Raw genomic sequence first — 26,174 nt, forward strand, 5'->3', positions numbered from 1 at the left:
AAAGCCTGCAGCCCCCAGGTGTGTGGGGCTACGCAAGCGGTTCCCAAAGAGCTTTAGAACAAGGCATAGTTTTCCCTGCTGGCTCTTTGGGCGTGGGACCCATCTCCAGCCATATGGCCATTTTTGTGCCTGGCACGGCGCCAAGTGGGAAAGGGTGGTTTGGAGGCTGAAGGCAGCAGGAAAGCCTGCAGCCCCCAGGTCTGTGGGGCTACGCAAGCGGTTCCAAAAGAGCTTTAGAACAAGGCCTAGTTTTCCCTGCTGGCTCCTTGGGCGTGGGTCCCATCTCCAGCCACATGGCCATTTTTGTGCCTGGTACGGCGCCAAGTGGGAAAGGGTGGTTTTGAGGCTGAAGGCAGCAGGAAAGCCTGCAGCCCCCAGGTGTGTGGGGCTACGCAAGCCATTCCCAAAGAGCTTTAGAAGAAGGCCTAGTTTTCCCTGCTGGCTCCTTGGGCGTGGGACCCATCTCCAGCCATATGGCCATTTTTGTGCCTGGCGCGGCGCCAAGTGGGAAAGGGTGGTTTTGAGGCTGAAGGCAGCAGGAAAGCCTGCAGCCCCCAGGTGTGTGGGGCTACGCAAGCGGTTCCCAAAGAGCTTTAGAACAAGGCCTAGTTTTCCCTGCTGGCTCCTTGGGCGTGGGACCCATCTCCAGGCATAAGGCCATTTTTGTGCCTGGCGCAGCGCCAAATGGGAAAGGGTGGTTTTGAGGCTGAAGGCAGCAGGAAAGCCTGCAGCCCCCAGGTCTGTGGGACCACGCAAGCGGTTCCCAAAGAGCTTTAGAACAAGGCCTAGTTTTCCCTGCTGGCTCTTTGGGCGTGGGACCCATCTCCAGCCATATTGCCATTTTTGTGCCTGGCGCGGCGCCTAGTGGGAAAGGGTGGTTTTGAGGCTGAAGGCAGCAGGAAAGCCTGCAGCCCCCAGGTGTGTGGGGCTACGCAAGCGGTTCCCAAAGAGCTTTAGAACAAGGCATAGTTTTCCCTGCTGGCTCTTTGGGCGTGGGACCCGTCTCCATCCATATGGCTATTTTTGTGCCTGGCGCGGCGCCTAGTGGGAAAGGGTGGTTTGGAGGCTGAAGGCAGCAGGAAAGCCTGCAGCCCCCAGGTGTGTGGGGCTACGCAAGCCATTCCCAAAGAGCTTTAGAACAAGGCATAGTTTTCCCTTCTGGCTCTTTGGGCATGGGACCCATCTCCAGCCATATGGCCATTTTTGTGCCTGGCGCGGCGCCAAGTGGGAAAGGGTGGTTCTGAGGCTGAAGGCAGCAGGATAGCCTGCAGCCCCCAGGTCTGTGGGGCTACACAAGCGGTTCCCAAAGAGCTTTAGAACAAGGCATAGTTTTCCCTGCTGGCTCTTTGGGCGTGGGACCCATCTCCAGCCATATGGCCATTTTTGTACCTGGCGCGGCGCCATGTGGGAAAGGGTGGTTTTGAGGCTGAAGGCAGCAGGAAAGCCTGCAGCCTGCAGGTGTGTGGGGCTACGCAAGCCATTCCCAAAGAGCTTTAGAACAAGGCATAGTTTTCCCTGCTGGCTCTTTGGGCGGGGGACCCATCTCCAGCCATATTGCCATCTTTGTGCCTGGCGCGGCGCCAAGTGGTAAAGGGTGGTTTTGAGGCTGAAGGCAGCAGGAAAGCCTGCAGCCCCCAGGTCTGTGGGGCTACGCAAGCGGTTCCCAAAGAGCTTTAGAACAAGGCATATTTTTCCCTGCTGGCTCTTTGGGCGTGGGACCCATCTCCAGCCATATGGCCATTTTTGTGCCTGGCGCGGCACCAAGTGGGAAAGGGTGGTTTTGAGGCTGAAGGCAGCAGGAAAGCCTGCAGCCCCCAGGTCTGTGGGGCTACGCAAGCTGTTCCCAAAGAGCTTTAGAACAAGGCATAGTTTTCCCTGCTGGCTCCTTGGGCGTGGGTCCCATCTCCAGCCACATGGCCATCTTTGTGCCTGGCGGGGCGCCAAGTGGGAAAGGGTGGTTTTGAGGCTGAAGGCAGCAGGAAAGCCTGCAGCCTGCAGGTGTGTGGGGCTACGCAAGCGGTTCCAAAAGAGCTTTAGAACAAGGCCTAGTTTTCCCTGCTGGCTCTTTGGGCGTGGGACCCATCTCCAGCCATATGGCCATTTTTGTGCCTGGCGCGGCGCCAAGTGGGAAAGGGTGGTTTTGAGGCTGAAGGCAGCAGGAAAGCCTGCAGCCCCCAGGTCTGTGGGGCTACGCAAGCGGTTCCCAAAGAGCTTTAGAACAAGGCCTAGTTTTCCCTGCTGGCTCCTTGGGCGTGGGACCCATCTCCAGCCATATTGCCATTTTTGTGCCTGGTACGGCGCCAAGTGAGAAAGGGTGGTTTTGAGGCTGAAGGCAGCAGGAAAGCCTGCAGCCCCCAGGTCTGTGGGGCTACGCAAGCGGTTCCCAAAGAGCTTTAGAACAAGGCCTAGTTTTCCCTGCTGGCTCTTTGGGCGTGGGACCCATCTCCAGCCATATTGCCATTTTCGTGCCTGGCAGGGCACGAAGTGGGAAAGGGTGGTTTTGAGGCTGAAGGCAGCAGGAAAGCCTGCAGCCCCCAGGTGTGTGGGGCTACGCAAGCGGTTCCCAAAGAGCTTTAGAACAAGGCCTAGTTTTCCCTGCTGGCTCCTTGGGCGTGGGACCCATCTCCAGGCATAAGGCCATTTTTGTGCCTGGCGCAGCGCCAAATGGGAAAGGGTGGTTTTGAGGCTGAAGGCAGCAGGAAAGCCTGCAGCCCCCAGGTCTGTGGGACCACGCAAGCGGTTCCCAAAGAGCTTTAGAACAAGGCCTAGTTTTCCCTGCTGGCTCTTTGGGCGTGGGACCCATCTCCAGCCATATTGCCATTTTTGTGCCTGGCGCGGCGCCTAGTGGGAAAGGGTGGTTTTGAGGCTGAAGGCAGCAGGAAAGCCTGCAGCCCCCAGGTGTGTGGGGCTACGCAAGCGGTTCCCAAAGAGCTTTAGAACAAGGCATAGTTTTCCCTGCTGGCTCTTTGGGCGTGGGACCCGTCTCCATCCATATGGCTATTTTTGTGCCTGGCGCGGCGCCTAGTGGGAAAGGGTGGTTTGGAGGCTGAAGGCAGCAGGAAAGCCTGCAGCCCCCAGGTGTGTGGGGCTACGCAAGCCATTCCCAAAGAGCTTTAGAACAAGGCATAGTTTTCCCTTCTGGCTCTTTGGGCATGGGACCCATCTCCAGCCATATGGCCATTTTTGTGCCTGGCGCGGCGCCAAGTGGGAAAGGGTGGTTCTGAGGCTGAAGGCAGCAGGATAGCCTGCAGCCCCCAGGTCTGTGGGGCTACACAAGCGGTTCCCAAAGAGCTTTAGAACAAGGCATAGTTTTCCCTGCTGGCTCTTTGGGCGTGGGACCCATCTCCAGCCATATGGCCATTTTTGTACCTGGCGCGGCGCCATGTGGGAAAGGGTGGTTTTGAGGCTGAAGGCAGCAGGAAAGCCTGCAGCCCCCAGGTGTGTGGGGCTACGCAAGCCATTCCCAAAGAGCTTTAGAACAAGGCATAGTTTTCCCTGCTGGCTCTTTGGGCGGGGGACCCATCTCCAGCCATATTGCCATCTTTGTGCCTGGCGCGGCGCCAAGTGGTAAAGGGTGGTTTTGAGGCTGAAGGCAGCAGGAAAGCCTGCAGCCCCCAGGTCTGTGGGGCTACGCAAGCGGTTCCCAAAGAGCTTTAGAACAAGGCATATTTTTCCCTGCTGGCTCTTTGGGCGTGGGACCCATCTCCAGCCATATGGCCATTTTTGTGCCTGGCGCGGCACCAAGTGGGAAAGGGTGGTTTTGAGGCTGAAGGCAGCAGGAAAGCCTGCAGCCCCCAGGTCTGTGGGGCTACGCAAGCTGTTCCCAAAGAGCTTTAGAACAAGGCATAGTTTTCCCTGCTGGCTCCTTGGGCGTGGGTCCCATCTCCAGCCACATGGCCATCTTTGTGCCTGGCGGGGCGCCAAGTGGGAAAGGGTGGTTTTGAGGCTGAAGGCAGCAGGAAAGCCTGCAGCCTGCAGGTGTGTGGGGCTACGCAAGCGGTTCCAAAAGAGCTTTAGAACAAGGCCTAGTTTTCCCTGCTGGCTCTTTGGGCGTGGGACCCATCTCCAGCCATATGGCCATTTTTGTGCCTGGCGCGGCGCCAAGTGGGAAAGGGTGGTTTTGAGGCTGAAGGCAGCAGGAAAGCCTGCAGCCCCCAGGTCTGTGGGGCTACGCAAGCGGTTCCCAAAGAGCTTTAGAACAAGGCCTAGTTTTCCCTGCTGGCTCCTTGGGCGTGGGACCCATCTCCAGCCATATTGCCATTTTTGTGCCTGGTACGGCGCCAAGTGAGAAAGGGTGGTTTTGAGGCTGAAGGCAGCAGGAAAGCCTGCAGCCCCCAGGTCTGTGGGGCTACGCAAGCGGTTCCCAAAGAGCTTTAGAACAAGGCCTAGTTTTCCCTGCTGGCTCTTTGGGCGTGGGACCCATCTCCAGCCATATTGCCATTTTCGTGCCTGGCAGGGCACGAAGTGGGAAAGGGTGGTTTTGAGGCTGAAGGCAGCAGGAAAGCCTGCAGCCCCCAGGTGTGTGGGGCTACGCAAGCGGTTCCCAAAGAGCTTTAGAACAAGGCCTAGTTTTCCCTGCTGGCTCTTTGGGCGGGGGACCCGTCTCCAGCCATATTGCCATTTTTGTGCCTGGCGCGGCGCCTAGTGGGAAAGGGTGGTTTTGAGGCTGAAGGCAGCAGGAAAGCCTGCAGCCCCCAGGTGTGTGGGGCTATGCAAGCCATTCCCAAAGAGCTTTAGAACAAGGCATAGTTTTCCCTTCTGGCTCTTTGGGCATGGGACCCATCTCCAACCATATGGCCATTTTTGTGCCTGGCGCGGCGCCAAGTGGGAAAGGGTGGTTCTGAGGCTGAAGGAAGCAGGATAGCCTGCAGCCCCCAGGTCTGTGGGGCTACACAAGCGGTTCCCAAAGAGCTTTAGAACAAGGCATAATTTTCCCTGCTGGCTCTTTGGGCGTGGGACCCATCTCCAGCCATATGGCCATTTTTGTACCTGGCGCGGCGCCATGTGGGAAAGGGTGGTTTTGAGGCTGAAGGCAGCAGGAAAGCCTGCAGCCCCCAGGTGTGTGGTGCTACGCAAGCCTTTCCCAAAGAGCTTTAGAACAAGGCCTAGTTTTCCCTGCTGGCTCTTTGGGCGGGGGACCCATCTCCAGCCATATTGCCATCTTTGTGCCTGGCGTGGCGCCAAGTGGTAAAGGGTGGTTTTGAGGCTGAAGGCAGCAGGAAAGCCTGCAGCCCCCAGGTGTGTGGGGCTACGCAAGCGGTTCCCAAAGAGCTTTAGAACAAGGCATATTTTTCCCTGCTGGCTCTTTGGGCGTGGGACCCATCTCCAGCCATATGGCCATTTTTGTGCCTGGCGCGGCACCAAGTGGGAAAGGGTGGTTTTGAGGCTGAAGGTAGCAGGAAAGCCTGCAGCCCCCAGGTGTGTGGGGCTACGCAAGCGGTTCCCAAAGAGCTTTAGAACAAGGCATAGTTTTCCCTGCTGGCTCTTTGGGCGTGGGACCAGTCTCCAGCCATATGGCCATTTTTGTGCCTGGCGCGGCGCCAAGTGGGAAAGGGTGGTTTTGAGGCTGAAGGCAGCAGGAAAGCCTGCAGCCCCCAGGTCTGTGGGGCTACGCAAGCGGTTCCCAAAGAGCTTTAGAACAAGGCCTAGTTTTCCCTGCTGGCTCTTTGGGCGTGGGTCCCATCTCCAGCCATATGGCCATTTTTGTGCCTGGCGTGGCGCAAAGTGGGAAACGGTGGTTTTGAGGCTGAAGGCAGCAGGAAAGCCTGCAGCCCCCAGGTGTGTGGGGCTACGCAATCTGTTCCCAAAGAGCTTTAGAACAAGGCCTAGTTTTCCCTGCTGGCTCTTTGGGCGTGGGACCCATCTCCAGCCATATGGCCATTTTTGTGCCTGGCGCGGCGGCAAGTAGGAAAGGGTGGTTTTGAGGCTGAAGGCAGCAGGAAAGCCTGCAGCCCCCAGGTGTGTGGGGCTACGCAAGCGGTTCCAAAATAGCTTTAGAACAAGGCATAGTTTTCCCTGCTGGCTCCTTGGGCGTGGGTCCCATCTCCAGCCACATGGCCATCTTTGTGCCTGGCGGGGCGCCAAGTGGGAAAGGGTGTTTTTGAGGCTGAAGGCAGCAGGAAAGCCTGCAGCCCCCAGGTGTGTGGGGCTACGCAAGCGGTTCCCAAAGAGCTTTAGAACAAGGCATAGTTTTCCCTGCTGGCTCTTTGGGCGGGGGACCCGTCTCCAGCCATATTGCCATTTTTGTGCCTGGCGCGGCGCCTAGTGGGAAAGGGTGGTTTTGAGGCTGAAGGCAGCAGGAAAGCCTGCAGCCCCCAGGTGTGTGGGGCTACGCAAGCGGTTCCCAAAGAGCTTTAGAACAAGGCATAGTTTTCCCTGCTGGCTCTTTGGGCGTGGGACCCGTCTCCATCCATATGGCTATTTTTGTGCCTGGCGCGGCGCCTAGTGGGAAAGGGTGGTTTGGAGGCTGAAGGCAGCAGGAAAGCCTGCAGCCCCCAGGTGTGTGGGGCTACGCAAGCCATTCCCAAAGAGCTTTAGAACAAGGCATAGTTTTCCCTTCTGGCTCTTTGGGCATGGGACCCATCTCCAGCCATATGGCCATTTTTGTGCCTGGCGCGGCGCCAAGTGGGAAAGGGTGGTTCTGAGGCTGAAGGCAGCAGGATATCCTGCAGCCCCCAGGTCTGTGGGGCTACACAAGCGGTTCCCAAAGAGCTTTAGAACAAGGCATAGTTTTCCCTGCTGGCTCTTTGGGCGTGGGACCCATCTCCAGCCATATGGCCATTTTTGTACCTGGCGCGGCGCCATGTGGGAAAGGGTGGTTTTGAGGCTGAAGGCAGCAGGAAAGCCTGCAGCCCCCAGGTCTGTGGGGCTACGCAAGCCATTCCCAAAGAGCTTTAGAACAAGGCATAGTTTTCCCTGCTGGCTCTTTGGGCGTGGGACCCATCTCCAGCCATATTGCCATCTTTGTGCCTGGCGCGGCGCCAAGTGGTAAAGGGTGGTTTTGAGGCTGAAGGCAGCAGGAAAGCCTGCAGCCCCCAGGTCTGTGGGGCTACGCAAGCGGTTCCCAAAGAGCTTTAGAACAAGGCATATTTTTCCCTGCTGGCTCTTTGGGCGTGGGACCCATCTCCAGCCATATGGCCATTTTTGTGCCTGGCGCGGCACCAAGTGGGAAAGGGTGGTTTTGAGGCTGAAGGCAGCAGGAAAGCCTGCAGCCCCCAGGTCTGTGGGGCTACGCAAGCTGTTCCCAAAGAGCTTTAGAACAAGGCATAGTTTTCCCTGCTGGCTCCTTGGGCGTGGGTCCCATCTCCAGCCACATGGCCATCTTTGTGCCTGGCGGGGCGCCAAGTGGGAAAGGGTGGTTTTGAGGCTGAAGGCAGCAGGAAAGCCTGCAGCCTGCAGGTGTGTGGGGCTACGCAAGCGGTTCCAAAAGAGCTTTAGAACAAGGCCTAGTTTTCCCTGCTGGCTCTTTGGGCGTGGGACCCATCTCCAGCCATATGGCCATTTTTGTGCCTGGCGCGGCGCCAAGTGGGAAAGGGTGGTTTTGAGGCTGAAGGCAGCAGGAAAGCCTGCAGCCCCCAGGTCTGTGGGGCTACGCAAGCGGTTCCCAAAGAGCTTTAGAACAAGGCCTAGTTTTCCCTGCTGGCTCCTTGGGCGTGGGACCCATCTCCAGCCATATTGCCATTTTTGTGCCTGGTACGGCGCCAAGTGAGAAAGGGTGGTTTTGAGGCTGAAGGCAGCAGGAAAGCCTGCAGCACCCAGGTGTGTGGGGCTACGCAAGCGGTTCCCAAAGAGCTTTAGAACAAGGCCTAGTTTTCCCTGCTGGCTCTTTGGGCGTGGGACCCATCTCCAGCCATATTGCCATTTTCGTGCCTGGCAGGGCACGAAGTGGGAAAGGGTGGTTTTGAGGCTGAAGGCAGCAAGAAAGCCTGCAGCCCCCAGGTGTGTGGGGCTACGCAAGCGGTTCCCAAAGAGCTTTAGAACAAGGCCTAGTTTTCCCTGCTGGCTCTTTGGGCGGGGGACCCGTCTCCAGCCATATTGCCATTTTTGTGCCTGGCGCGGCGCCTAGTGGGAAAGGGTGGTTTTGAGGCTGAAGGCAGCAGGAAAGCCTGCAGCCCCCAGGTGTGTGGGGCTACGCAAGCCATTCCCAAAGAGCTTTAGAACAAGGCATAGTTTTCCCTTCTGGCTCTTTGGGCATGGGACCCATCTCCAGCCATATGGCCATTTTTGTGCCTGGCGCGGCGCCAAGTGGGAAAGGGTGGTTCTGAGGCTGAAGGCAGCAGGATAGCCTGCAGCCCCCAGGTGTGTGGGGCTACGCAAGCGGTTCCCAAAGAGCTTTAGAACAAGACATAGTTTTCCCTGCTGGCTCCTTGGGCGTGGGACCCATCTCCAGCCATATGGCCATTTTTGTGCCTGGTACGGCGCCAAGTGAGAAAGGGTGGTTTTGAGGCTGAAGGCGCCAGGAAAGCCTGCAGCCTGCAGGTGTGTGGGGCTACGCAAGCGGTTCCCAAAGAGCTTTAGAACAAGGCCTAGTTTTCCCTGCTGGCTCTTTGGGCGTGGGACCCATCTCCAGCCATATGGCCATTTTTGTGCCTGGCGCGGCGCCAAGTGGGAAAGGGTGGTTTTGAGGCTGAAGGCAGCAGGAAAGCCTGCAGCCTGCAGGTGTGTGGGGCTACGCAAGCGGTTCCCAAAGAGCTTTAGAACAAGGCCTAGTTTTCGCTGCTGGCTCCTTGGGCGTGGGACCCATCTCCAGCCATATGGCCATTTTTGTGACTGGCACAGCGCCAAGTGGGAAAGGGTGGTTTTGAGGCTGAAGGCGGCAGGAAAGCCTGCAGCCCCCAGGTGTGTGGGGCTACACAAGCGGTTCCCAAAGAGCTTTAGAACAAGGCCTAGTTTTCCCTGCTGGCTCCTTGGGCGTGGGACCCATCTCCAGCCATATGGCCATTTTTGTGCCTGGCACAGCGCCAAGTGGGAAAGGGTGGTTTTGAGGCTGAAGGCAGCAGGAAAGCCTGCAGCCCCCAGGTGTGTGGGGCTACGCAAGCGGTTCCCAAAGAGCTTTAGAACAAGGCATAGTTTTCCCTGCTGGCTCTTTGGGCGTGGGACCCATCTCCAGCCATATGGCCATTTTTGTGCCTGGCGCGGCGCCAAGTGGGAAAGGGTGGTTTTGAGGCTGAAGGCAGCAGGAAAGCCTGCAGCCCCCAGGTGTGTGGGGCTACGCAAGCGGTTCCCAAAGAGCTTTAGAACAAGGCATAGTTTTCCCTGCTGGCTCTTTGGGCGTGGGACCCATCTCCAGCCATATGGCCATTTTTGTGCCTGGCACGGCGCCAAGTGGGAAAGGGTGGTTTGGAGGCTGAAGGCAGCAGGAAAGCCTGCAGCCCCCAGGTCTGTGGGGCTACGCAAGCGGTTCCAAAAGAGCTTTAGAACAAGGCCTAGTTTTCCCTGCTGGCTCCTTGGGCGTGGGTCCCATCTCCAGCCACATGGCCATTTTTGTGCCTGGTACGGCGCCAAGTGGGAAAGGGTGGTTTTGAGGCTGAAGGCAGCAGGAAAGCCTGCAGCCCCCAGGTGTGTGGGGCTACGCAAGCCATTCCCAAAGAGCTTTAGAAGAAGGCCTAGTTTTCCCTGCTGGCTCCTTGGGCGTGGGACCCATCTCCAGCCATATGGCCATTTTTGTGCCTGGCGCGGCGCCAAGTGGGAAAGGGTGGTTTTGAGGCTGAAGGCAGCAGGAAAGCCTGCAGCCCCCAGGTGTGTGGGGCTACGCAAGCGGTTCCCAAAGAGCTTTAGAACAAGGCCTAGTTTTCCCTGCTGGCTCCTTGGGCGTGGGACCCATCTCCAGGCATAAGGCCATTTTTGTGCCTGGCGCAGCGCCAAATGGGAAAGGGTGGTTTTGAGGCTGAAGGCAGCAGGAAAGCCTGCAGCCCCCAGGTCTGTGGGACCACGCAAGCGGTTCCCAAAGAGCTTTAGAACAAGGCCTAGTTTTCCCTGCTGGCTCTTTGGGCGTGGGACCCATCTCCAGCCATATTGCCATTTTTGTGCCTGGTACGGCGCCAAGTGGGAAAGGGTGTTTTTGAGGCTGAAGGCGCCAGGAAAGCCTGCAGCCCCCAGGTCTGTGGGCTACGCAAGCAGTTCCCAAAGAGCTTTAGAACAAGGCATAGTTTTCTCTGCTGGCTCTTTGGGCGGGGGACCCATCTCCAGCCATATTGCCATCTTTGTGCCTGGCACAGCGCCAAGTGGGAAAGGGTGGTTTTGAGGCTGAAGGCAGCAGGAAAGCCTGCAGCCCCCAGGTGTGTGGGGCTACGCAAGCGGTTCCCCAAGAGCTTTAGAATAAGGCATAGTTTTCCCTGCTGGCTCCCTGGGCGTGGGAAACATCTCCAGCCATATTGCCATTTTTGTGCCTGGTACGGCACCAAGTGAGAAAGGGTGGTTTTGAGGCTGAAGGCAGCAGGAAAGCCTGCAGCCCCCAGGTGTGTGGGGCTACGCAAGCGGTTCCCAAAGAGCTTTAGAACAAGGCCTAGTTTTCCATGCTGGCTCTTTGGGCGTGGGACCCATCTCCAGCCATATGGCCATTTTTGTGCCTGGCGCGGCGCCAAGTGGGAAAGGGTGGTTCTGAGGCTGAAGGCAGCAGGATAGCCTGCAGCCCCCAGGTCTGTGGGGCTACGCAAGTGGTTCCCAAAGAGCTTTAGAACAAGGCATAGTTTTCCCTGCTGGCTCTTTGGGCGTGGGACCCATCTCAAGCCATATTGCCATTTTTGTGCTTGGTACGGCGCCAAGTGGGAAAGGGTGGTTTTGAGGCTGAAGGCGCCAGGAAAGCCTGCAGCCCCCAGGTCTGTGGGCTACGCAAGCCGTTCCCAAAGAGCTTTAGAACAAGGCCTAGTTTTCCCTGCTGGCTCTTTGGGCGTGGGTCCCATCTCCAGCCATATGGCCATCTTTGTGCCTGGCGTGGTGCCAAGTGGGAAAGGGTGGTTCTGAGGCTGAAGGCAGCAGGAAAGCCTGCAGCCCCCAGGTCTGTGGGGCTATGCAAGCCATTCCCAAAGAGCTTTAGAACAAGGCCTAGTTTTCCCTGCTGGCTCTTTGGGCGTGGGACCCATCTCCAGCCATATGGCCATTTTTGTGCCTGGCGCGGCGCCAAGTGGGAAAGGGTGGTTCTGAGGCTGAAGGCAGCAGGAAAGCCTGCAGCCCCCAGGTCTGTGGGACCACGCAAGCGGTTCCCAAAGAGCTTTAGAACAAGGCCTAGTTTTCCCTGCTGGCTCTTTGGGCGTGGGACCCATCTCCAGCCATATTGCCATTTTTGTGCCTGGTACGGCGCCAAGTGGGAAAGGGTGGTTTTGAGGCTGAAGGCGCCAGGAAAGCCTGCAGCCCCCAGGGCTGTGGGCTACGAAAGCAGTTCCCAAAGAGCTTTAGAACAAGGCATAGTTTTCCCTGCTGGCTCTTTGGGCGGGGGACCCATCTCCAGCCATATTGCCATCTTTGTGCCTGGCACAGCGCCAAGTGGGAAAGGGTGGTTTTGAGGCTGAAGGCAGCAGGAAAGCCTGCAGCCCCCAGTTGTGTGGGGCTACGCAAGCGGTTCCCCAAGAGCTTTAGAATAAGGCATAGTTTTCCCTGCTGGCTCCCTGGGCGTGGGAAACATCTCCAGCCATATTGCCATTTTTGTGCCTGGCACGGCACCAAGTGGGAAAGGGTGGTTTTGAGGCTGAAGGCAGCAGGAAAGCCTGCAGCCCCCAGGTGTGTGGGGCTACGCAAGCGGTTCCCAAAGAGCTTTAGAACAAGGCCTAGTTTTCCATGCTGGCTCTTTGGGCGTGGGACCCATCTCCAGCCATATGGCCATTTTTGTGCCTGGCGCGGCGCCAAGTGGGAAAGGGTGGTTCTGAGGCTGAAGGCAGCAGGATAGCCTGCAGCCCCCAGGTCTGTGGGGCTACGCAAGTGGTTCCCAAAGAGCTTTAGAACAAGGCATAGTTTTCCCTGCTGGCTCTTTGGGCGTGGGACCCATCTCAAGCCATATTGCCATTTTTGTGCTTGGTACGGCGCCAAGTGGGAAAGGGTGGTTTTGAGGCTGAAGGCGCCAGGAAAGCCTGCAGCCCCCAGGTCTGTGGGCTACGCAAGCCGTTCCCAAAGAGCTTTAGAACAAGGCCTAGTTTTCCCTGCTGGCTCTTTGGGCGTGGGTCCCATCTCCAGCCATATGGCCATCTTTGTGCCTGGCGTGGTGCCAAGTGGGAAAGGGTGGTTCTGAGGCTGAAGGCAGCAGGAAAGCCTGCAGCCCCCAGGTCTGTGGGGCTATGCAAGCCATTCCCAAAGAGCTTTAGAACAAGGCCTAGTTTTCCCTGCTGGCTCTTTGGGCGTGGGACCCATCTCCAGCCATATGGCCATTTTTGTGCCTGGCGCGGCGCCAAGTGGGAAAGGGTGGTTCTGAGGCTGAAGGCAGCAGGAAAGCCTGCAGCCCCCATGTGTGTGGGGCTACGCAAGCAGTTCCCAAAGAGCTTTAGAACAAGGCCTAGTTTTCCCTGCTGGCTCTTTGGGCGTGGGACCCATCTCCAGCCATATTGCCATTTTTGTGCCTGGTACGGCGCCAAGTGGGAAAGGGTGGTTTTGAGGCTGAAGGCGCCAGGAAAGCCTGCAGCCCCCAGGTGTGTGGGGCTACGCAAGCGGTTCCCAAAGAGCTTTAGAACAAGGCCTAGTTTTCCCTGCTGGCTCTTTGGGCGTGGGACCCATCTCCAGCCATATTGCCATCTTTGTGCCTGGCACAGCGCCAAGTGGGAAAGGGTGGTTTTGAGGCTGAAGGCAGCAGGAAAGCTTGCAGCCCCCAGGTCTGTGGGGCTACGCAAGCGGTTCCCCAAGAGCTTTAGAATAAGGCATAGTTTTCCCTGCTGGCTCCCTGGGCGTGGGAAACATCTCCAGCCATATTGCCATTTTTGTGCCTGGCACGGCACCAAGTGGGAAAGGGTGGTTTTGAGGCTGAAGGCAGCAGGAAAGCCTGCAGCCCCCAGGTGTGTGGGGCTACGCAAGCGGTTCCCAAAGAGCTTTAGAACAAGGCCTAGTTTTCCATGCTGGCTCTTTGGGCGTGGGACCCATCTCCAGCCATATGGCCATTTTTGTGCCTGGCGCGGCTCCAAGTGGGAAAGGGTAGTTTTGAGGCTGAAGGCAGCAGGAAAGCCTGCAGCCCCCAGGTGTGTGGGGCTACGCAAGCGGTTCCCAAATAGCTTTAGAACAAGGGGTAGTGTTCCCTGCTGGCTCTTTGATCATGGGACCCATCTCCAGCCATATGGCCATTTTTGTGCCTGGCGCGGCGCCAAGTGGGAAAGGGTGGTTTTGAGGCTGAAGGCAGCAGGATAGCCTGCAGCCCCCAGGTGTGTGGGGCTACGCAAGCGGTTCCCAAAGAGCTTTAGAACAAGGCCTAGTTTTCCCTGCTGGCTCTTTGGGCGTGGGTCCCATCTCCAGCCATATGGCCATTTTTGTGCCTGGCACGGCGCCAAGTGGGAAAGGGTGGTTTTGAGGCTGAAGGCAGCAGGAAAGCCTGCAGCCCCCCGGTGTGTGGGGCTACGCAAGCGGTTCCCAAAGAGCTTTAGACAAGGCATAGTTTTCCCTGCTGGCTCCCTGGGCGTGGGACCCATCTCCAGCCATATGGCCATTTTTGTGCCTGGCGCGGCGCCAAGTGGGAAAGGGTGGTTTTGAGGCTGAAGGCAGCAGGAAAGCCTGCAGCCCCCAGGTGTGTGGGGCTACGCAAGCGGTTCCCAAAGAGCTTTAGAACAAGGCCTAGTTTTCCCTGCTGGCTCTTTGGGCGTGGGTCCCATCTCCAGCCATATTGCCATCTTTGTGCCTGGCGCGGCGCCAAGTGGGAAAGGGTGGTTTTGAGGCTGAAGGCGCCAGGAAAGCCTGCAGCCCCCAGGTCTGTGCGGCCACGCAAGCGGTTCCCAAAGACCTTTAGAACAAGTCATAATTTTCCCTGCTGGCTCTTTGGGCGTGGGACCCATCTCCAGCCATATGGCCATTTTTGTGACTGGCACAGCGCCAAGTGGGAAAGGGTGGTTTTGAGGCTGAAGGCAGCAGGAAAGCCTGCAGCCCCCAGGTGTGTGGGGCTACGCAAGCCATTCCCAAAGCGCTTTAGAACAAGGCATAATTTACCCTGCTGGCTCTTTGGGCATGGGACCCATCTCCAGCCATATTGCCAGTTTTGTGCCTGGCGCGGCACCAAGTGGGAAGTGGTGGTTCTGAGGCTGAAGGCAGCAGGAAAGCCTGCAGCCCCCAGGTCTGTGGTGCTACGCAAGCGGTTCCCCAAGAGCTTTAGAACAAGGCATAGTTTTCCCTGCTGGCTCTTTGGGCGTGGGACCCATCTCCAGCCATATGGCCATTTTTGTGCATGGCGCGGTGCCAAGTGGGAAAGGGTGTTTTTGAGGCTGAAGGCAGCAGGAAAGCCTGCAGCCCCCAGGTCTGTGGGGCTACGCAAGCCATTCCCAAAGAGCTTTAGAACAAGGCATAGTTTTCCCTGCTGGCTCTTTGGGCGTGGGACCCATCTCCAGCCATATGGCCATTTGTGTGCCTGGCGCGGCTCCAAGTGGGAAAGGGTAGTTTTGAGGCTGAAGGCAGCAGGAAAGCCTGCAGCCCCCAGGTCTGTGGGGCTACGCAAGCGGTTCCCAAATAGCTTTAGAACAAGGGCTATTGTTCCCTGCTGGCTCTTTGGGCGTTGGACCCATCTCCAGCCATATGGCCATTTTTGTGCCTGGCGCGGCGCCAAGTGGGAAAGGGTGGTTTTGAGGCTGAAGGCAGCAGGAAAGCCTGCAGACCCCAGGTCTGTGGGGCTACGCAAGCGGTTCCCAAAGAGCTTTAGAAGAAGGCATAGTTTTCCCTGCTGGCTCCTTGGGCGTGGGACCCATCTCCAGCCATATGGCCATTTTTGTGCCTGGCGTGGCACCAAGTGGGAAAGGGTGGTTTTGAGGCTGAAGGCAGCAGGAAAGCCTGCAGCCCCCAGGTGTGTTGGGCTACGCAAGCCATTCCCAAAGAGCTTTAGAACAAGGCCTAGTTTTCCCTGCTGGCTCTTTGGGCGGGGGACCCATCTGCAGCCATATGGCCATTTTTGTGCCTGGTACGGCGCCAAGTGGGAAATGGTGGTTTTGAGGCTGAAGGCAGCAGGAAAGCCTGCAGCCTGCAGGTGTGTTGGGCTACGCAAGCCATTCCCCAAGAGCTTTAGAACAAGGCATAGTTTTCCCTGTTGGCTCTTTGGGCTTGGGTCCCATCTCCAGCCATATTGCCATCTTTGTGCCTGGCGTGGTGCCAAGTGGGAAAGGGTGGTTTTGAGGCTGAAGGAAGCAGGAAAGCCTGCAGCCCCCAGGTCTGTGGGGCTACGCAACCGGTTCCCAAAGAGCTTTAGAACAAGGCATAATTTTCCCTGCTGGCTCTTTGGGCGTGGGACCCATCTCCAGCCATATGTTCATTTTTGTGCAAGGCGCGGTGCCAAGTGGGAAAGGGTGTTTTTGAGGCTGAAGGCAGCAGGAAAGCCTGCAGCCCCCAGGTCTGTGGGGCTACGCAAGCCATTCCCAAAGAGCTTTAGAACAAGGCCTAGTTTTCCCTGCTGGCTCTTTGGGCGTGGGACCCATCTCCAGCCATATGGCCATTTTTGTGCCTGGCGCGGCGCCAAGTGGGAAAGGGTGGTTCTGAGGCTGAAGGCAGCAGGAAAGCCTGCAGCCCCCAGGTGTGTGGGGCTACGCAAGCGGTTCCCAAAGAGCTTTAGAACAAGGCCTAGTTTTCCCTGCTGGCTCTTTGGGCGGGGGACCTATCTCCAGCCATATTGCCATCTTTGTGCCTGGCGTGGCGCCAAGTGGGAAAGGGTGGTTTTGAGGCTGAAGGCAGCAGGAAAGCCTGCAGCCCCGAGGTCTGTGGGGCTACGCAAGCGGTTCCCAAAGAGCTTTAGAATAAGGCATAGTTTTCCCTGCTGGCTCCCTGGGCGTGGGACCCATCTCCAGCCATATTGCCATTTTTGTGCCTGGCACGGCACCAAGTGGGAAAGGGTGGTTTTGAGGCTGAAGGCAGCAGGAAAGCCTGCAGCCCCCAGGTGTGTGGGGCTATGCAAGCGGTTCCCAAAGAGCTTTAGAACAAGGCCTAGTTTTCCCTGCTGGCTCTTTGGGCGTGGGACCCATCTCCAGCCATATGGCCATTTTTGTGCCTGGCGCGGCGCCAAGTGGGAAAGGGTGGTTTTGAGGCTGAAGGCAGCAGGAAAGCCTGCAGCCCCCAGGTCTGTGGGGCTACGCAAGCGGTTCCCAAATAGCTTTAGAACAAGGGGTAGTGTTCCCTGCTGGCTCTCTGGTCATGGGACCCATCTCCAGCCATATGGCCATTTTTGTGCCTGGCGCGGCGCCAAGTGGGAAAGGGTGGTTCTGAGGCTGAAGGCAGCAGGATAGCCTGCAGCCCCCAGGTCTGTGGGGCTATGCAAGCCATTCCCAAAGAGCTTTAGAACAAGGCATAGTTTTCCCTGCTGGCTCTTTGGGCGTGGGTCCCATCTCCAGCCATATGGCCATTTTTGTGCCTGGCGCGGCGCCAAGTGGGAAAGGGTGGTTCTGAGGCTGAAGGCAGCAGGATAGCCTGCATCCCCCAGGTCTGTGGGGCTACGCAAGCGGTTCCCAAAGAGCTTTAGAACAAGGCCTAGCTTTCCCTGCTGGCTCTTTGGGCGTGGGACCCATCTCCAGCCATATGGCCATTTTTGTGCCTGGAGTGGTGCCAAGTGGGAAAGGGTGGTTTTGAGGCTGAAGGCAGCAGGAAAGCCTGCAGCCCCCCGGTGTGTGGGGCTACGCAAGCGGTTCCCAAAGAGCTTTAGACAAGGCATAGTTTTCCCTGCTGGCTCCTTGGGCGTGGGACCCATCTCCAGCCATAAGGTCATTTTTGTGCCTGGCGTGGTGCCAAGTGGGAAAGGGTGGTTTTGAGGTTGAAGGCATCAGGAAAGCCTGCAGCCCCCAGGTGTGTGGGGCTACGCAAGCAGTTTCCAAAGAGCTTTAGAACAAGGCATAATTTTCCCTGCTGGCTCTTTGGGTGTGAGACCCATATGCAGCCATATTGCCATCTTTGTGCCTGGCGTGCTGCCAAGTGGGAAAGGGTGGTTTTGAGGCTGAAGGAAGCAGGAAAGCCTGCAGCCGCCAGGTGTGTGGGGCTACACAAGCGGTTCCCAAAGAGCTTTAGAACAAGGCATAATTTTCCCTGCTGGCTCTTTGGGCATGGGACCCATCTCCAGCTATATGGCCATTTTTGTGCCTGGTACGGCGCCAAGTGGGAAAGGGTGGTTTTGAGGCTGAAGGTGCCAGGAAAGCCTGCAGCCCCCAGGTGTTTGGGGCTACGCAAGCCGTTCCCAAAGAGCTTTAGAACAAGGCCTAGTTTTCCCTGCTGGCTCTTTGGGCGTGGGTCCCATCTCCAGCCATATTGCCATTTTTGTGCCTGGCGTGGCGCCAAGTGGGAAAGGGTGGTTTTGAGGCTGAAGGCAGCAGGAAAGCCTGCAGCCCCCAGGTCTGTGGGGCTACGCAAGCGGTTCCCAAAGAGCTTTAGAACAAGGGGTAGTGTTCCCTGCTGGCTCTTTGGGCGTGGGACCAGTCTCCAGCCATATTGCCATCTTTGTGCCTGGCGTGGCGCCAAGTGGGAAAGGGTGGTTTTGAGGCTGAAGGCAGCAGGAAAGCCTGCAGCCCCGAGGTCTGTGGGGCTACGCAAGCGGTTCCCAAAGAGCTTTAGAATAAGGCATAGTTTTCCCTGCTGGCTCCCTGGGCGTGGGACCCATCTCCAGCCATATTGCCATTTTTGTGCCTGGCACGGCACCAAGTGGGAAAGGGTGGTTTTGAGGCTGAAGGCAGCAGGAAAGCCTGCAGCCCCCAGGTGTGTGGGGCTATGCAAGCGGTTCCCAAAGAGCTTTAGAATAAGGCCTAGTTTTCCCTGCTGGCTCTTTGGGCGTGGGACCCATCTCCAGCCATATGGCCATTTTTGTGCCTGGCGCGGCGCCAAGTGGGAAAGGGTGGTTTTGAGGCTGAAGGCAGCAGGAAAGCCTGCAGCCCCCAGGTCTGTGGGGCTACGCAAGCGGTTCCCAAATAGCTTTAGAACAAGGGGTAGTGTTCCCTGCTGGCTCTCTGGTCATGGGACCCATCTCCAGCCATATGGCCATTTTTGTGCCTGGCGCGGCGCCAAGTGGGAAAGGGTGGTTCTGAGGCTGAAGGCAGCAGGATAGCCTGCAGCCCCCAGGTCTGTGGGGCTATGCAAGCCATTCCCAAAGAGCTTTAGAACAAGGCATAGTTTTCCCTGCTGGCTCTTTGGGCGTGGGTCCCATCTCCAGCCATATGGCCATTTTTGTGCCTGGCGCGGCGCCAAGTGGGAAAGGGTGGTTCTGAGGCTGAAGGCAGCAGGATAGCCTGCATCCCCCAGGTCTGTGGGGCTACGCAAGCGGTTCCCAAAGAGCTTTAGAGCAAGGCATAGTTTTCCCTGCTGGCTCTTTGGGCGTGGGACCCATCTCCAGCCATAAGGTCATTTTTGTGCCTGGCGTGGTGCCAAGTGGGAAAGGGTGGTTTTGAGGTTGAAGGCATCAGGAAAGCCTGCAGCCCCCAGGTGTGTGGGGCTACGCAAGCAGTTTCCAAAGAGCTTTAGAACAAGGCATAATTTTCCCTGCTGGCTCTTTGGGTGTGAGACCCATATGCAGCCATATTGCCATCTTTGTGCCTGGCGTGCTGCCAAGTGGGAAAGGGTGGTTTTGAGGCTGAAGGAAGCAGGAAAGCCTGCAGCCCCCAGGTCTGTGGGGCTACACAAGCGGTTCCCAAAGAGCTTTAGAACAAGGCATAATTTTCCCTGCTGGCTCTTTGGGCATGGGACCCATCTCCAGCTATATGGCCATTTTTGTGCCTGGTACGGCGCCAAGTGGGAAAGGGTGGTTTTGAGGCTGAAGGTGCCAGGAAAGCCTGCAGCCCCCAGGTGTTTGGGGCTACGCAAGCCGTTCCCAAAGAGCTTTAGAACAAGGCCTAGTTTTCCCTGCTGGCTCTTTGGGCGTGGGTCCCATCTCCAGCCATATTGCCATTTTTGTGCCTGGCGTGGCGCCAAGTGGGAAAGGGTGGTTTTGAGGCTGAAGGCAGCAGGAAAGCCTGCAGCCCCCAGGTCTGTGGGGCTACGCAAGCGGTTCCCAAAGAGCTTTAGAACAAGGGGTAGTGTTCCCTGCTGGCTCTTTGATCATGGGACCCATCTCCAGCCATATTGCCATTTTTGTGACTGGCGTGGCGCCAAGTGGGAAAGGGTGGTTCTGAGGCTGAAGGCAGCAGGATAGCCTGCAGTCCCCAGGTCTGTGGGGCTATGCAAGCGGTTCCCAAAGAGCTTTAGAACAAGGCCTAGTTTTCCCTGCTGGCTCTTTGGGTGTGGGACCCATCTCCAGCCGTATGGCCATTTTTGTGCCTGGCGCGGCACCAAGTGGGAAAGGGTGGTTTTGAGGCTGAAGGCAGCAGGAAAGCCTGCAGCCCCCAGGTGTGCGGGGCCACGCAAGCGGTTCCCAAAGAGCTTTAGAACAAAGCGTAGTTTTCCCTGCTGGCTCCTTGGGCGTGGGACCCATCTCCAGCCATATGGCCATCTTTGTGCCTGGCGTGCTGCCAATTGGGAAAGGGTGGTTTTGAGGCTGAAGGCAGCAGGAAAGCCTGCAGCCTGCAGGTGTGTTGGGCTACGCAAGCCATTCCCAAAGAGCTTTAGAACAAGGCATAGTTATCCCTGCTGGCTCTTTGGGCGTGGGTCCCATCTCCAGCCATATTGCCATTTTTGTGCCTGGCGTGGCGCCAAGTGGGAAAGGGTGGTTTTGAGGCTGAAGGCAGCAGGAAAGCCTGCAGCCCCCAGGTCTGTGGGGCTACGCAAGCGGTTCCCAAATAGCTTTAGAACAAGGGGTAGTGTTCCCTGCTGGCTCTTTGATCATGGGACCCATCTCCAGCCATATGGCCATTTTTGAGCCTGGCACGGCGCCAAGTGGGAAAGGGTGGTTTTGAGGCTGAAGGCAGCAGGAAAGCCTGCAGCCCCCAGGTGTGTGGGGCTACGCAAGCCATTCCCAAAGAGCTTTAGACAAGGCATAGTTTTCCCTGCTGGCTCTTTGGGCGTGGGACCCATCTCCAGCCATATGGCCATTTTTGTGCCTGGCGTGGTGCCAAGTGGGAAAGGGTGGTTTTGAGGCTGAAGGCAGCAGGAAAGCCTGCAGCCCCCAGGTCTGTGGGGCTACGCAAGCGGTTCCCAAAGAGCTTTAGAACAAGACATAATTTTTCCTGCTGGCTCTTTGGGTGTGAGACCCATATGCAGCCATATGGCTATTTTTGTACCTGGCGCGGCGGCAAGTGGGAAAGGGTGGTTTTGAGGCTGAAGGCAGCAGGAAAGCCTGCAGCCCCCAGGTGTGTTGGGCTACGCAAGCCATTCCCAAAGAGCTTTAGAACAAGGCATAGTTTTCCCTGCTGGCTCTTTGGGCGTGGGTCCCATCTCCAGGCATATTGCCATCTTTGTGCCTGGCGAGCTGCCAAGTGGGAAAGGGTGGTTTTGAGGCTGAAGGAAGCAGGAAAGCCTGCAGCCCCCAGGTGTGTGGGGCTACGCAAGCGGTTCCCAAAGAGCTTTAGAACAAGGCATAATTTTCCCTGCTGGCTCTTTGGGCATGGGACCCATCTCCAGCCATATGGCCATTTTTGTGCCTGGCGCGGCGCCAAGTGGGAAAGGGTGGTTTTGAGGCTGAAGGCAGCAGGAAAGCCTGCAGCCCCCAGGTCTGTGGGGCTACGCAAGCCATTCCCCAAGAGCTTTAGAACAAGGCCTAGTTTTCCCTGCTGGCTCCTTGGGCATGGGACCCATCTCCAGCCATATGGCCATTTTTGTGCCTGGCGCGGCGCCAAGTGGGAAAGGGTGGTTCTGAGGCTGAAGGCAGCAGGATAGCCTGCAGTCCCCAGGTCTGTGGGGCTATGCAAGCGGTTCCCAAAGAGCTTTAGAACAAGGCCTAGTTTTCCCTGCTGGCTCTTTGGGCGTGGGACCCATCTCCAGCCATATGGCCATTTTTGTGCCTGGTACGGCGCCAAGTGGGAAAGGGTGGTTTTGAGGCTGAAGGCAGCAGGAAAGCCTGCAGCCCCCAGGTGTGTGGGGCTACGCAAGCGGTTCCCAAAGAGCTTTAGAACAAGGCCTAGTTTTCCCTGCTGGCTCTTTGGGCGTGGGTCCCATCTCCAGCCATATGGCCATTTTTGTGCCTGGCGTGGCGCCAAGTGGGAAAGGGTGGTTTTGAGGCTGAAGGCAGCAGGAAAGCCTGCAGCCTGCAGGTGTGTGGGGCTACGCAAGCGGTTCCCAAAGAGCTTTAGAAGAAGGCCTAGTTTTCCCTGCTGGCTCTTTGGGTGTGGGACCCATCTCCAGCCATATGGCCATTTTTGTGCCTGGCGCGGCACCAAGTGGGAAAGGGTGGTTTTGAGGCTGAAGGCAGCAGGAAAGCCTGCAGCCCCCAGGTGTGTGGGGCTACGCAAGCGGTTCCCAAAGAGCTTTAGAATAAGGCATAGTTTTCCCTGCTGGCTCTTTGGGCGTGGGACCCATCTCCAGCCATATGGCCATCTTTGTGCCTGGCGGGGCGCCAAGTGGGAAAGGGTGGTTTTGAGGCTGAAGGCAGCAGGAAAGCCTGCAGCCCCCAGGTGTGTGGGGCCACGCAAGCGGTTCCCAAAGAGCTTTAGAACAACGCGTAGTTTTCCCTGCTGGCTCCTTGGGCGTGGGACCCATCTCCAGCCATATGGGCATTTTTGTGCCTGGCGCGGTGCCAATTGGGAAAGGGTGGTTTTGAGGCTGAAGGCAGCAGGAAAGCCTGCAGCCCCCAGGTGTGTGGGGCTACGCAAGCGGTTCCCAAAGAGCTTTAGAAGAAGGCCTAGTTTTCCCTGCTGGCTCTTTGGGTGTGGGACCCATCTCCAGCCATATGGCCATTTTTGTGCCTGGCGCGGCACCAAGTGGGAAAGGGTGGTTTTGAGGCTGAAGGCAGCAGGAAAGCCTGCAGCCCCCAGGTGTGTGGGGCTACGCAAGCGGTTCCCAAAGAGCTTTAGAATAAGGCCTAGTTTTCCCTGCTGGCTCCTTGGGCGTGGGACCCATCTCCAGCCATATGGCCATTTTTGTGCCTGGCGCGGCGCCAAGTGGGAAAGGGTGGTTTTGAGGCTGAAGGCAGCAGGAAAGCCTGCAGCCCCCAGGTGTGTGGGGCTACGCAAGCCATTCCCCAAGAGCTTTAGAACAAGGCCTAGTTTTCCATGCTGGCTCTTTGGGCGTGGGACCAGTCTCCAGACATATGGCCATTTTTGTGCCTGGTACGGCGCCAAGTGGGAAAGGGTGGTTTTGAGGCTGAAGGCGCCAGGAAAGCCTGCAGCCCCCAGGTCTGTGGGCTACGCAAGCGGTTCCGAAAGAGCTTTAGAACAAGGCCTATTTTTCCCTGCTGGCTCTTTGGGCGTGGGTCCCATCTCCAGCCATATGGCCATTTTTGTGCCTGGCGTGGTGCCAAGTGGGAAAGGGTGGTTTTGAGGCTGAAGGCAGCAGGAAAGCCTGCAGCCCCCAGGTCTGTGGGGCTACGCAATCGGTTCCCAAATAGCTTTAGAACAAGACATAATTTTCCCTGTTGGCTCTTTGGGTGTGAGACCCATATGCAGCCATATGGCTATTTTTGTGCCTGGCGCGGCACCAAGTGGGAAAGGGTGGTTTTGAGGCTGAAGGCAGCAGGAAAGCCTGCAGCCCCCAGGTGTGTGGGGGGAAGGAAGCGGTTCCCAAAGAGCTTTAGAACAAAGCATAATTTTCCCTGCTGGCTCCTTGGGCGTGGGACCCATCTCCAGCCATATGGCCATTTTTGTGCCTGGCGCGGTGCCAATTGGGAAAGGGTGGTTTTGAGGCTGAAGGCAGCAGGAAAGCCTGCAGCCCCCAGGTGTGTGGGGCTACGCAAGCGGTTCCCAAAGAGCTTTAGAAGAAGGCCTAGTTTTCCCTGCTGGCTCTTTGGGTGTGGGACCCATCTCCAGCCATATGGCCATTTTTGTGCCTGGCGCGGCACCAAGTGGGAAAGGGTGGTTTTGAGGCTGAAGGCAGCAGGAAAGCCTGCAGCCCCCAGGTGTGTGGGGCTACGCAAGCGGTTCCCAAAGAGCTTTAGAATAAGGCATAGTTTTCCCTGCTGGCTCTTTGGGCGTGGGACCCATCTCCAGCCATATGGCCATCTTTGTGCCTGGCGCGGCGCCAAGTGGGAAAGGGTGGTTTTGAGGCTGAAGGCAGCAGGAAAGCCTGCAGCCCCCAGGTGTGTGGGGCCACGCAAGCGGTTCCCAAAGAGCTTTAGAACAAAGCGTAGTTTTCCCTGCTGGCTCCTTGGGCGTGGGACCCATCTCCAGCCATATGGCCATTTTTGTGCCTGGCGCGGTGCCAATTGGGAAAGGGTGGTTTTGAGGCTGAAGGCAGCAGGAAAGCCTGCAGCCCCCAGGTCTGTGGGGCTACGCAAGCGGTTCCCAAAGAGCTTTAGAACAAGGCATAGTTTTCCCTGCTGGCTCTTTGGGCGTGGGACCCATCTCCAGCCATATGGCCATTTTTGTGCCTGGCGCGGCGCCAAGTGGGAAAGGGTGGTTTTGAGGCTGAAGGCAGCAGGAAAGCCTGCAGCCCCCAGGTGTGTGGGGCTACGCAAGCGGTTCCCAAAGAGCTTTAGAAGAAGGCATAGTTTTCCCTGCTGGCTCCTTGGGCGTGGGACCCATCTCCAGCCATATGGCCATTTTTGTGCCTGGCGCGGCGCCAAGTGGGAAAGGGTGGTTTTGAGGCTGAAGGCAGCAGGAAAGCCTGCAGCCCCCAGGTCCGTGGGGCTACGCAAGCCATTCCCCAAGAGCTTTAGAACAAGGCCTAGTTTTCCCTGCTGGCTCTTTGGGCGTGGGACCAGTCTCCAGACATATGGCCATTTTTGTGCCTGGTACGGCGCCAAGTGGGAAAGGGTGGTTTTGAGGCTGAAGGCGCCAGGAAAGCCTGCAGCCCCCAGGTCTGTGGGCTACGCAAGCAGTTCCGAAAGAGCTTTAGAACAAGGCCTATTTTTCCCTGCTGGCTCTTTGGGCGTGGGTCCCATCTCCAACCATATGGCCATTTTTGTGCGTGGCGTGGTGCCAAGAGGGAAAGGGTGGTTTTGAGGCTGAAGGCAGCAGGAAAGCCTGCAGCCCCCAGGTGTGTGGGGCTACGCAAGCGGTTCCCAAAGAGCTTTAGAACAAGGCCTAGTTTTCCCTGCTGGTTCTTTGGGCGTGGGACCCATCTCCAGCCATATGGCCATTTTTGTGCCTGTCGCGGCGCCAAGTGGGAAAGGGTGGTTTTGAGGCTGAAGGCAGCAGGAAAGCCTGCAGCCTGCAGGTGTGTTGGGCTACGCAAGCGGTTCCCAAAGAGCTTTAGAACAAGGCATAGTTTTCCCTGCTGGCTCTTTGGGCATGGGACCAGTCTCCAGCCATATGGCCATTTTTGTGCCTGGCGCGGCGCCAAGTGGGAAAGGGTGGTTTTGAGGCTGAAGGCAGCAGGAAAGCCTGCAGTCCCCCGGTGTGTGGGGCTACGCAAGCGGTTCCCAAAGAGCTTTAGAAGAAGGCATAGTTTTCCCTGCTGGCTCTTTGGGCGTGGGACCCATCTCCAGCCATATGGCCATTTTTGTGACTGGCACAGCGCCAAGTGGGAAAGGGTGGTTTTGAGGCTGAAGGCAGCAGGAAAGCCTGCAGTCCCCCGGTGTGTGGGGCTACGCAAGCGGTTCCCAATGAGGTTTAGAACAAGGCCTAGTTTTCCCTGCTGGCTCTTTGGGCGTGGGACCCATCTCCAGCCATATGGCCATTTTTGTGCCTGGCGCGGCGCCAAGTGGGAAAGGGTCATTTTGAGGCTGAAGACAGCAGGAAAGCCTGCAGCCCCCAGGTGTGTGGGGCTACGCAAGACATTCCCAAAGAGGTTTAGAACAAGGCATAGTTTTCCCTGCTGGCTCTTTGGGCATGGGACCCATCTCCAGCCATATGGCCATTTTTGTGCCTGGCACGGCGCCAAGTGGGAAAGGGTGGTTCTGAGGCTGAAGGCAGCAGGAAAGCCTGCAGCCCCCAGGTCTGTGGGGATAGGCAAGCCGTTCCCAAAGAGCTTTAGAACAAGGCCTAGTTTTCCCTGCTGGCTCTTTGGGCATGGGACCAGTCTCCAGCCATATGGCCATTTTTGTGCCTGGCGCGGCGCCAAGTGGGAAAGGGTCATTTTGAGGCTGAAGACAGCAGGAAAGCCTGCAGCCCCCAGGTGTGTGGGGCTACGCAAGCGGTTCCCAAAGAGCTTTAGAATAAGGCATAGTTTTCCCTGCTGGCTCTTTGGGCGAGGGACCCATCTCCAGCCATATGGCCATTTTTGTGCCTGGTACAGCGCCAAGTGGGAAAGGGTGGTTCTGAGGCTGAAGGCGCCAGGAAAGCCTGCAGCCCCCAGGTCTGTGGGCTACGCAAACGGTTCCCACAGAGCTTTAGAACAATGCCTAGTTTTCCCTGCTGGCTCCTTGTGCGTGGGACCCATCTCCAGCCATATGGCCATTTTTGTGCCTGGCGCGGCGCCAAGTGGGAAAAGGTGGTTTTGCGGCTGAAGGCAGCAGGAAAGCCTGCAGCTCCCAGGTCTGTGGGGCTACGCAAGCGGTTCCCAAAGAGCTTTAGACAAAGCCTAGTTTTCCCTGCTGGCTCTTTGGGCGTGGGACCAGTCTCCAGCCATATGGCCATTTTTGTGCCTGGCACGGCGCCAAGTGGGAAAGGGTGGTTTTGAGGCTGAAGGCAGCAGGAAAGCCTGCAGCCCCCAGGTGTGTGGGGCTACGCAAGCGGTTCCCAAAGAGCTTTAGAATAAGGCCTAGTTTTCCCTGCTGGCTCCTTGGGCGTGGGACCCATCTCCAGCCATATGGCCATTTTTGTGCCTGGCACAGCGCCAAGTAAGAAAGGGTGGTTTTGAGGCTGAAGGCAGCAGGAAAGCCTGCAGCCCCCAGGTGTGTGGGACTACGCAAGCGGTTCCCAAAGAGCTTTAGAACAAGGCCTAGCTTTCCCTGCTGGCTCTTTGGGCGTGGGACCCATCTCCAGCCATATGGCCATTTTTGTGCCTGGTACGGCGCCAAGTGGGAAAGGGTGGTTCTGAGGCTGAAGGCGCCAGGAAAGCCTGCAGCCCCCAGGTCTGTGGGCTACGCAAACGGTTCCCACAGAGCTTTAGAACAATGCCTAGTTTTCCCTGCTGGCTCT

Source organism: Chroicocephalus ridibundus, chromosome 7 (genome assembly GCF_963924245.1).
Source record: "Chroicocephalus ridibundus chromosome 7, bChrRid1.1, whole genome shotgun sequence".
Lineage (NCBI taxonomy): Eukaryota > Metazoa > Chordata > Aves > Charadriiformes > Laridae > Chroicocephalus > Chroicocephalus ridibundus.